General features: G+C 40.3%; 1 protein-coding gene across 3 annotated transcripts in view; it reads right to left on the bottom strand.

The window, feature by feature from the left end:
• Positions 1-12,252, bottom strand: part of elfn1a (extracellular leucine-rich repeat and fibronectin type III domain containing 1a) — a 60,644-nt gene that overhangs the window by 3,571 nt on the left and 44,821 nt on the right. For all 3 annotated transcript variants that reach the window (XM_031861888.1, XM_031861887.1, XM_031861889.1), the window contains one exon: positions 12,102-12,192. The gene's annotated coding sequence lies outside the window, so the exon portion shown is untranslated. The remainder of the gene's footprint in view (positions 1-12,101; positions 12,193-12,252) is intronic.

Raw genomic sequence — 12,252 nt, 5'->3', positions numbered from 1 at the left:
GAAGAGTCATAAAGGGTGCAAAACTGACTCTTTAGTTGCACATGAATATTTATTAAAAGTTACCAATTATTAGCCACAGTGAACCAGACTGGCTGTAGTATAAAAAAAAACCTGAAGTGTATCAGACTAACTTGGGTGTGTTTGTTGTTTATGTGTTCAACTTTTAATTTGTAAAAGCATGTATGTGCTATTTCCTTTTTCAAGTTACACAGTGTTGCTTCCAAGTGTAGAGACTTCTTTCAGTGGATGGATTCAGAGCACGACCTTACTCTATTATATCACCAAATCATTCATTATTACAGCCTTCATTACTGCATATAATTGTCCAAGGGTACGGCTGCTGACACGGCAATGACCAAAATAAAATGTTATGCTGCCTGCTGCTCAGGTATGCGTCAGTGCTTGAAAGACTGCAATCACCAATAATAATGTGTCTTTTGAAGCAGTTTGCCGAATTGATTTTTTTGCAAGAGGATGTTTATACTGAAATTCATGAAGTAGATCAAAGAGAACACAATTTTAGAAGTTAATTGAGTTCGCTACAAGGAGATTACTGTTGGGCAACCTTAAATATTTAAGATTAGTGTTGACTATAGCATTAGCCACTAATTTGTAATCAACAAGAGTTAAAATGTGCTGGAAATGAGCTCATCAAACCATAAATATTGAAATGAGTAGTAATCTATTCTTCTCTTTTAGTTCACCAGCTCTGCCACTACCAACGGCCAAAATGAGTTGCCTTGTTGGGGGGACTCAGGGGGTGAAAAGGTGCTTTTGTATGTTAGAGAACATGGCTCCTCACAACAGGGATAATCACTGTTAGAATAAATTAAATGTGACAGTTTATGGCAGAGAGAATATACTTCATGTTGAAAAACCCCCACTTGCCATTGAGGACCTAAAGGCCATTCCCGCTGTCATTTGACCTTTTTCTGAGTTTAGTTAATCACATTAAAATCACACAGGTGTTGTGGTATTCCTCATCATGCATCAAGTCAGGGATACAAAAACTGACATTTTACTTGTTAGGTGATTGTGTCTTGTATTAAGTGTTATGGGACATTTTGGCTAGTAATTAGACAAATATACTTGGTAAGATTTTGTGTTTTCAAAGTGTCTGCACTGAAACATAATCGCTATTTTGACCTCTTTGTTTGTAGTTTTTAACTAGTCTGAATGTATTTGATTCCTGGGGATACTGAGCCAGGTTTGGTGTGTGTTTTGAGTTTCTCATGTTCGCCTTATTAGAGTTCAATCCCCGGATCTTCTTGCAGTGAAGCGACACTCTTAACCACTGAGCCAACTGGACCACCCAATAACAAATCCCACATTTTATATCCCCAAACAAACCCTGCCACACGGTGACAAAAACCTACAGTACGTAGAAACTGCCTGCTTGCACATACATACAGACGTTATCAGAATAATGTATAACTAATACCAGAATGATAATACATCTGCTGTTGGGTAAATAACAGCTGAATCGTCTCCAACAGTAAACACTGTGCTCTACGCTGATAAACTGATAATTTGAAAGTTGATAGTGTAATCTGACGCATTGCATGTTTCACACAGACTTAAGCTGGCCTACAGGGTGAGCTTATATGTGAATCTTTAGCTCATAGTTCAGCCTATTTGTGATTTATATTCCACACATTTACTGGAAATTGGAAAACTGGTATGTCTTCATTGCCAATTCACTATTTCTGCCTTCCAATTCCCACTCCTTACCAAATGTGGTAAATGAATGCAGCAAGTTGCTTTGCTATGTGTTGAATATACGCTGATATTTTGTTTAGTGGCAGACAGCGTGAAGATTTTAGCGGCAATATGAGTGTGACAATTTCAGTCCTGTAAAACTACAGCTCACTGCAAGTTTCATTCAACGGTGCATAAAAGACAGCGTTTTAAAGCGCAAGTGAAGGTGCACAGAAACCCTTTTTAAATGCCGTTCTCCTTGGCTCACACAATGCCAACAAATTATCATCAATCGGGCTGAGATGATTAAGTAAAAGCACTGGTCAGCTTGTCAGGGGAGATAAAGAGGAGAAATAAATGCTGTGGTGGAGGACACTGCAACAGAATGCCAAAGGCTGCCATTACAAAACCACCTTCATGGCGACAAAAGAGCAGCGGCAGAGGAGCATTGAAGAAAAGAACACTCTCGAAGCCTCCGGGAGGAAAGAGGCTCCAAATCAAATGTTCCATGAAATGAATATGAAAAAATACAGCTCTGCAGAATATCTGGCAAGGCAAAGGATCTCTTAAAGAAAACCGGCGCCTTGATGTTGTTTCCTAGTCTCTGACCTTTATTGCAAATATCACACGGCAGAGACTGAGTTCTTCTGACCCGATCTCCACCCGCTCACAGCGTGGCGCCGGTTCAAGATCCTTTAGCGGCTAAATGGAACTTTAAGTTTAACCCGAGAAATCTCCTCTCATTTACAATGCATTGGCTGTGTTTTGTTTGTCCACAGTGACTCACTCTAGTGAGCCTGCAACGGATTCACTGCCTCGCTTACTGAAAGCCATGCATAAATTACAGCCGGGCTAGAGCCCTCTGTGACTGTAAACACATATACACACAAGCTTGCTTACAATAATAGCTGATACTGTACAGGAGCATCTGCATGCAGATTTAAAATGAAAACACTGTATCTTAACTGTTGCACTCGTGTCCCAGAGAATCCACAGCATATACCAAGAAAAACAACGCCTGCGGTGTTGAGTTGTTTGGGGACAAACAAAGCTACCAACTACATTAAAATACATTTTTAGTACTTTGGTTTCATGCAAATCAGATCATATTGTATATGCAGATCTTCAAATAAGCCCAAGGCATCCAGCAGGGTGTGTTGCCTTTTGAGAGCTTAGGTCTATTTGCCACCACAGACCCACTTTCCATAATGGCAGCAATCTGTATGGTCCAGTGCTAGCCCTGAGTGCAGCAGGCCAGAACACCCAAGGCATCAAAGCTGAGTATATTCCCCTATCAGACACAGGCAGCCATTCCACATTCTCTTTTCCATTTAGGCTTTATGCGCTGGGTAATGAAGGTTTTTCTTTTTCTTTTGGTCGTCTGTGGATAACCTATTGAAACCCTGCTCTTGAACAGCGATTCAAACACTGTCTTGTACATTTTCTGTTGCGGTCGCTCTGGGCCTGTTCATACTTCACTTCTGCTCAGGAAATCATTGGTTTATCTTTTTATCAAAAAAAGGATGTTTTATCAAAAACATCACAGAAGTGGCTGTAAATGTGTAGAAACGGGTCTATATTTTATAGTTATACATATATAAGGTTTTTGCTAGCATCTAAAGCAACTAGATTTGAGCAAAGAGTTGTCCTGTGAAAAATAACAGCAGAGTTTGAATGTTGATACGGCCTCAAAGGAGAGGGTTGACGTGTTAGTGATAGTGACAGGTTGTGTCGTACTTTAAGGGGGATCTTTCAGCTGCAGTGGTTCTCTGTGTCTGGTTGGATTTCTTTAAACGTGAAGCAGACGAGTCGTCCTCTCTCACTCAGAGCCTCAGGAGTGCTGCTCCGCCACAAGAGCCAGTGCTTCAAGGCAAACTTTGACAGAAGCTCCGGAACGCCATATTGCGCGGAACGATCTCGAAACTGCTTCATCTCCTTCCCCACAAACATCGTATATTGTATGCAAACCAACCAGACTGCACCTCACCCCCCCCTCTCTATCTGTGCCTCTCAGTTTGTCAGTGTGTCTGTCCAGACAATTTCCCCGTGCATACTAAACACATTTGCTTTCTGTTCTATCTCCAAGTGTCTACAAAAGCGAGATATCAAAGGATCTGTTTTTACAGTTTGCAGCCGTGCTGTTTCTTGTTTCTCCCCGCGCCTCCTATCTTGTTCTTTGTGATGGTGATTTGGTGAAGGTGCCTCAATCTCCGAAGGACCCTCCTCATCCATACCAATGACGGCCCTTTATTTGATGTCATTGAAAATGTATGCTCTTCTGGCTGGGGTGAATGAAAAAGAAGTAAAGATTGGAAACCAGAAGTGGGGAATCAATTGAGTTTAAATGGAACTACTTCTCTCAGGGAAGGAAAACATTGTGCTCATTGAGGTACTGAATTGCTTTGGAGAGAAAGAGAACTGGGGCACATATGTCAGAGGATATTAAACTCATACATTAATTACTCTGGGAATATTGCCTGTAAAATAATTGATGGTCATTTCTTCATTAAGTACTGTTTGCTAAAACTTCAGCACTTATAGTGATATATTGTCAATTGGAACTTCTTGAGGCTGAAATAAAGTAATAAATGTGGTGATGAGATATTGTATTTGGAGTTACATAATGTACTGTCGGTGATTTTAAAACACAAAATTCCTTAAAAAATGTTAGATTGAACGGCGTTTGCCGGATTCTCACAAGTGAGAACATTTGACCGAATTTTATGATTAAAAGAGATTAAAGTACAAATAACATCTTCTTGCTGCCAATTAGTACTGCTACCTGCTAATTGGCCGCAAATAAGCACGAGGACGATACATTTTGCTGAAGTGTGGGTTGAGCTCAATTAATGCTGGTGATACATTAGTGCTAAATGTCAAATAACAGAATCTTTTTGGATAATTAAGGCCAAAGAGTGCAAAGGTTGGGCTGATTCAGATGAGCGCAGGCATCCTGAATTCGAAACCGGTCTATTGGAAAGTTACATTCAGCCCACTTACTACTTGGTATTCTACACAGGTGTCATACTTTGTAAAACTTTAAATGACTTACTGCCATGCCATCTTTTGTACATTCCCAATATCTCACTCTATTGTTCTTCAGTGTATCAAGAGTCCTTCAGCAGGCTCATGACCTAGTATGAGTCAAGCTTAGACGAGAGTAAAAAATCTCATTACAACCTAAAAGCTCTACTTTGGGTGACACCTCTTATAAAGGTGATAAGCCATGGAGAGTAGCGTGGAATCACACCGCGCTGATGGAGACAGATGCATCAGTGAAACCCTGCAGGAGAATTAAAGCAGCCCGGCAGAATTGATCAGAAAACAAGGGAGCAGAAAGGTGCTTCCTGCTCAACCTTGCACGATGCTTTCTTTTAAAATGAATGCCGTGAACTCTGCACCGTAGTGTATTCTGTACCAAAACCATTGTTCAGCTCCACAGAATCCATACTGAAGAGGGAAAAAGGCAACTGGGCTATAGAAAGCATTTATCAAAGGGACAGGAGCAAAGTAGAGTTTAATTTAATTCTGTGCGTTTGAGAGTAAGATACAACTTGGAATAACACCTGAAGGTTTAAATGCAATTTTCCAGGCCATCAACTGACCATCAGCTCGGCACGTTATTTTGGCCTCCGAGCCAAAGCATCTGACAGCACCGTCTCTTGCTGCTGACTCATGACATGTCGAGCTAAAGTGGGAGCTATACCGTGCAGCCCTGAGTGCGACAGGAAGTTATGGAAAACTCACGACTCAGGTGGATTTAACCGGCTTGCTGGGTGTCAGCCTCTTTATGTGTTTATTAAAATCTTATATTTAGAGAATATGATGACAAAATCTGTGATGAGACTCGCTCCCCTTATCTTTGTCAAGTACCTCCCCATGCTGAGCCGATGGTTTCCCCACCAATTAACCTTCAGAAAATGACGGGAGCTAATTCAATTTTGCTGTACTGCAGGACCGCGCTTCTGACTGACAGGTCAACCTGCCTCGGTGTTCTGATTGACAGGCTGTGAACGCCGGAGCACCCTTACCCTGAGCTGAATGTTCGTCTGACCCGACAGACTATCTGACACGATGAGGAAGAGGACATTACAACTTTGAGAGTATCTCCACAAAGTTGAACTCAAATCATGAAAAGTTAGATTGGCTTCCGGAGGAATTTTACTTTAAAAAAAAATAAAAAATCTTTCTACCCTCAATAACAGTAAGGACACTCATGTCAACCATTTTCAGAAATGTGTTTTATTTTGGCTCTGATCATGTGATTCTCTGGAACAAATCTGAGCAGGTTTGACTGTCCCTACGCTCAAAATCACCCTGACAGAGATACAAATCGAGCATTTAATGAACCTTCATGGGCAGTAATCAGTAATCCAGCCATTAGTGGTGAATTTAAGAATGTGGTCAGTGACAGCAGATAGGAGTGGCAGGCAGCAGCACTAGAATCAGAGGCTGTTGATGTGTGTGTAGGAGTATTTGGTGCTGAGGGAGATCTGCTCATGATCATCTGATTTTGGGGGGAGATAATGACTATCTATTTGAACCTTTGAGCTCCCTTTTTACAGAACCCAAAGGAGTAGTATCACAGTTAGACAAGGTGACAGCAAAAAAAAAAATCAATTAGTGTTAGAAAAATCTGACTTTCCTGGCGCTGCAATTTGATCCATCTATGATGTGCTGGAATGAAAGGAAACACGGGGGAGGCAAATGGAAACAACCACCTTGTGCGATGGCTACGTTGAGAAATAACACCGTCTCTGCCTTGAAAGGGAAGTTATTGTTTCTGACAAGGCAAATCTCTCAGGCTCAATAAGAGGCAGAGGATGCAACAGAAAGCTCGTGCTTGAGTATCGCAGGAGTGAAAGGTTTTTTGGGTGCATCACAGCAAGCGAACTTAAGGGAGATCTCAACGCAAGATGACAGGTACATCACTGGGAGGACTCTTATCCCAGTTAGGTAGGAGGAATGCGACAAATAAATGCTTTAAATGCGAATGCACATTAGTGGGGATGAACACATAGAAAACGGTCTGATAACATTGTGTCAGGATTTGCATTTTTATTGCTGTTGCCCATTTGAATTTACCTCCACACACGCACATTGGGGGCGAGGGCGGATTTGCTTTGCTGATTTTGAAAAAAACCAAAATGTTCACAAAGGAAAATGATTGTAGTGTGTATGTAATTAACAGTGGTTAAAAAAAATTCACCTTGTTCACCAGTAGCCCTCACATGTTACGATGTAGTTGTCACAGTTATAACAATGCCATTAAAGAAGCAGAAGCTTTAATGAGTTCTTTAACAGCCGGTTCCATCACCAGCATGGATAATACAAGCCCTCCATATACAAACAAACAACTGCCTGTGTTTCACAGATGCTCCTCGACAACATTGCATTTTGCACACTTCTTGTAGAATAGCACAAGATGCACCAGGATTCCAACTCACTGCGATGTAAACTTGTCAGCGTGTTGCAACATACATCTGTTGATATAATTGCTTCATTCCCTCCTGCTTGCTGAAGGTGAATTAATAAGTAAAAGCAGCTGCTGTACAGCAAACCTGGATACACATGAGTCTTCATCGCAAACAGTTGGAGACAAATGGTGTCTGTGACATGGATAAATGAAACGTATTGACTACTTTACTCACATCTCTCACATCACTAATATGCTGTTTTCATATAGCAGAGTTATTACATCTTCAATAGGTTTTCATTTTCACACTGGATGAGGGATTCTGTGTCGGGACTGCTCCACAGTGCTGACACATTACCGCCCAAGTAGGACAGTCAGACACTGATATTAATCTATAATCCATTTGAGGTGCAGCTTCCAGCTGTAGTGCTATCTTTTGAAAAGGATACGGGAATGAAGAAGCACAGTGGCGACTAAAAACACATAAATCATCCTGAAATGGTGAGGTCACTTCCTGTTCAATAGAAATAACCAAACACAGCAGAATATGATGGAAATTATAGATAATGATTTTTTTTGTCATTAAAAAGTGATGGGTGGCGATTAAAAGGTAATAAAATGATACCTGTAAAAGGTTTATCAAACGTGACAAAATGATTCTCATTTGAGCATCTCATCTCCTGCAAGCTTGTTATCTTTTAGACCAAAGAAAACTTCTGAAGAAAATCACTGAACAAGATTCAAAGTGCCAGAAGAAGCTTCTGTACCTGACACATTACTTTCAGCTCCTTATTATAAACAGTGAGTTACATTACATTTACTTAGGCGTGCTCATCAAATGTATTTAAAAACTTGTTTACCAGCATATTTCATTCTTCTATATGAACTCTCATACGAGTTTATATGCTTAAAAATAAGCATATTGGATAACGTCTTACAAAAGAAATGAAAAGGTAGATGTTAAAGAGACACGATACAAATGAAGTGCAGGGTTTGAGAAGAAGAAACGGCAGCAGATGGCTAGAGATCCTTCTTTATAGGTGCGTGGCCTCAGGTTTGTAATCCTTCTCTGTGGGCGATAAACCCAAGCCTCAATTATCTCCTCCTGTCTGTATTTAGAACAACACGTGAACTAACCATGGAGTTCCCTTGTTTTATTGCATTCATTTAATATTCCACCATACAGACAAGAGGCTTTGGTCTTCAGAGCTCTGACTGAATGAATGGCATGTAATAAGAGGAAAGAACTGAGGTGTCATGATTTGAGAAAAGTCCCCTGTCATGCTGGGAGAGGTGGCGCAGCACTATCAGTGAGGTGGAAAAAGACTCATTAGGGAGTCGGCCCGTAATGAATGGCTGACAGCTGTCTGTCAGAACTGTGCGGCCCGATCGTAACTTTCATTCATTTTCTCCGTGATTGCCTTTCTCATTGCTTAGTCACAGCCTGGCTGCTCGTGCAAGTCTTTATTAACACAATGTAGGATTTGATGACATCATAAGAGCTAACCCCATGTTGATTTTCCGTACTTTGCCACCTTTTCTACCACCGGACCCAAAACATTGGGGAGGTAAAGACAATATAAACAGAACACAAAAGTTAAGCATTTACATAAATGAAAAGTTTATCATGTGCACAACTCTAAGTTTAGAGCAGCTCATAAGTACCACCGAGGTTTTAACACTGACTGACGAAAAGGGAACTTGAGCATTCACAGGATATTTACTGAAGACATTTTCCGTCTGATTTGGATCCACTTATCTTCTATAGGGCAAGGCCTTTAATCTTAGGCGGCCATATTTCTTGTAGATGGGACTCACTTGATGGGAACATCAAGTGAGTAAAGTGATCTCTTAAAATTACAGTACATTAGGGCTGACGACAGCCGGGGCAGGGCAGTTGGATAAGTTCGATTCTGGGAAACCCACCACTGCAGAACCACAACAGAAGCACTGAGGAGACACGATGTCGGATTGTCTTTGATACTGATCGAACGTCGTAGTAATAAAGTCATCACATGAATCATTAATCAAGAAGTGTAAAGCGGCCTTTTAGCCTTTTAAATATGGATTGTGCTGCCATGGAGGGTGTGGTGTGTTGCATTGCTCTTGCCTAAAGAAACAGGTTGGTTTTATATAGTCACCATGTTTTACCAGCTTGACGTTCTAGTCACTAACTCATCAATTCAACTAAACCAATGCTTCATTTACAACCAGTTGTTTTTCCATCTTGAGGGCATTGATCATTGCACCAACTAATGCTGCCGCGGCCAACGAGCCGGAGTCGTATCGATGCATCGAGCAAACCTGCAGGAAGGGTTAAATTCCTTTGATGAGGAGGGAACCCAATAATTGCCAACCATACAGATGTTTTATAATCACTATGTGACCAGTTTAAGGCTCCCTCGGGATCCATGTCTCTCACAAGCTAATCCATGATGCTCTTTACGGTAATCCATTCAAATAACTCTTCTCTAGTACCATCAATTAGGAATCCAGGCTGATGGAGGAGCTGGCACTCGACAGCTTGATGCGGATGAAGCTGCTGTGACCTGGACCAGATAATGATCATCACAGTGATCAATGATGAAGCACCAGAGGCCTTCAGTAGTCTTTATTTAAAACATCAGGCCTGATGCAAAAAACGAATCACATGAACAGGTTGTGACACGTACTAGTGATTCAAGAGAATTTGTAGTTTTGCCAGTTTTCACCTACTTTGAGTCCGAAGTGTTCAGACCTCTCACATGAGTCACGTCCGTGCCGTTTCCCACGGAATTAAATATGATACTGAAATTACAATATATTACTAAAAGAAACTGAATGCAAAATTAATATTCTATTCAACAGAATATCATCATCCAAGGTTTTTAGATTTTATAATCATATTTCGTCACAGCAACTCAAAGAGTTTGTATAGTTTTCGGCCCTCTATCACGTGACGTAACATTTTGTGTAAACTTCTTCTTTTTACTTGTTGGTCACATTTTTGCGACTGAAACTTGCCCACAAATGGAGCGGAACAGGTCGCCTTATTTTGCAAATATTTATAATATAATTTAGGGTCATCGATTGTGGTTATGATGAAATCTCAGGAACACCTCATGACCGGTGAATCAGACAACACGAAAATGTTCCTGATTGAGGGCTAGTGTTTCTTACAGTGGACTGTTCCTCCTGTAGCACACCCTGTATAAAACAGTTTAGTAAAAGCACATATCTCTGCTGGGGAACTAGGAATTATGGGTCCCATTATTGGTCTGGACACTCCTTTTTTTTTTTTTCGAAATAAAATAATTGAACTGGGAGTTTTGTGGTCCCTCTTCACTGGGCTCACAGACTCGCTAACACAGACGCTAACTTTCACCAGCTGCAGGAGCACTACATCTTAAGTTTTAATGACAGCGGCTAGAGCCTAGCTGCAACTCTTTCACGGGTTGCCAAACTTGTTTTAGAATGGCAATAAATCGTATGGCTTGTTGTGCTTTATATTTATATTTATATTTCTAATACGGAATTCTTATATTCCGTAAGAATTGGTGTAATATTTCAGGACAGTTCGACGTAAGAAAAATCCCTTTGGCTGCACTTGAAAGGCAGGGAGGATTAAATCAAAGTCATTCAATTGATCCAGCACTCAAACACATATTTGATGTGTCCAATTGGGGATTTTATTTTTGAAATCTGTCCAAACATGCCTTTCCTTATATGATTGTAAGGAATAAGGGAACTCAACTTCTAGTTTAAATCAAAATGACATAAATAGCTGCGCCCATTTGCAACAAAAAGGGAAAATGCATCAAAAGTACAATCACAAGGATTTCTTTTGTTGGTGATGACTCTAAAGCAGACAATTCAATATCCATTTAAGTGCTTTCTGGCAGAATTCACACACTTAATGTCTCGTTGCAAGCTGATTAAGATGATGATACACAAAGCACTGATACATTATCTGCAGTCTTCATTATTTCTACATAGCTTTGTTTCCACTGCATGACCGTTATTATCTTGCCTCTCCTTTTTCAGATTTGTTTGTTGGAGTTTCATTTTTTTTTAATAGCCACATCACTTCAGCCGAGTCAAGTATTGTTTTCCAAGTTGGGAATTTTACAATTTTTTTTTAAAGACCAGATGTTTATAACTATTCTAGCAGCACTATGAGGTTGGATTACTCATTTCACAGCAAAATGAATTGTAAATATTTACCTGCTATGAGTTTGATCTCAATACATCAGGGATATTCTTTTATAATCTTCTGCTACAGTTAAGTAAACAGCAAGAGGAAAGTGTTCAATTTAAACCAAACTCTACTGCTGTTGACATGTGCCTTGATGAAGCCAGAGGGCACTCCCCATCTGCTCTAATTTACACGACAGACTAGCTGAGTAACTAGTGAGTCAGTAAAACAGAAAGGTTGTGCAGGTCATGAACATGTTTTCCAAGAAAGTGAGCCAGTGATGATAACATTTCTAAGGCCGTGTCCCTTTTGTGAATGGCCTCTTGATGAGTACTAATATTTTGTATATATATATATAATAATGTTCACTGTGCACAAACTGTTCCTTTCACTGTACACACATCAGCCCATGAAATAACTAGTTTGTTGGTCGGTGGAAAGAAAAGAGACAGAACAAAGCAAAAGATTATTAAAAATACATTTAAAAGGATCATATGTTGGGAAGCAAATGAACGGTCACAGAGATATGGGTCATATGAAAACAGAACAAGGAATCAAATTTCACATTTATTGACATTTGTAGACATTTTATTCTAATTCCATCGCTAAGATTTTATAAATGAAAACTACAAGCATTAGCCTATTAAAGACCAGATGACATGTCCTTTGAGTGACTTGTCTCTGGCGCTGTACTTGTTATGTGTATTGACCAGTGGATTAGCGAAGGATTCTCTCTGATCCTCTTAGGGGGCGTTTGCTCATGCAGAGCTGCAGTTGGCTCAAGCTACAAGAGAAAGAAATACCTGCACTTACCTCGGGAATCTAGGTTGAAGTCTGCAGTGTGAGAAAGCATCCCTCGTGACCTCCAGCAGTGCAGATGTTCACTGATTTCTCCTTTTGAACTCTGAGGGGAAAAAAATAATTAATTTAGTACTTTTCTATCAAGATGTTTTTGGGCAACTTG

Source organism: Anarrhichthys ocellatus, unplaced genomic scaffold, assembly GCF_004355925.1.
Source record: "Anarrhichthys ocellatus isolate YVR2014 unplaced genomic scaffold, GSC_Weel_1.0 scaffold26, whole genome shotgun sequence".
NCBI lineage: Eukaryota > Metazoa > Chordata > Actinopteri > Perciformes > Anarhichadidae > Anarrhichthys > Anarrhichthys ocellatus.
Note: the sequence above shows the minus strand (reverse complement) of the source record. Positions and strands in the feature narration are given on the sequence as shown.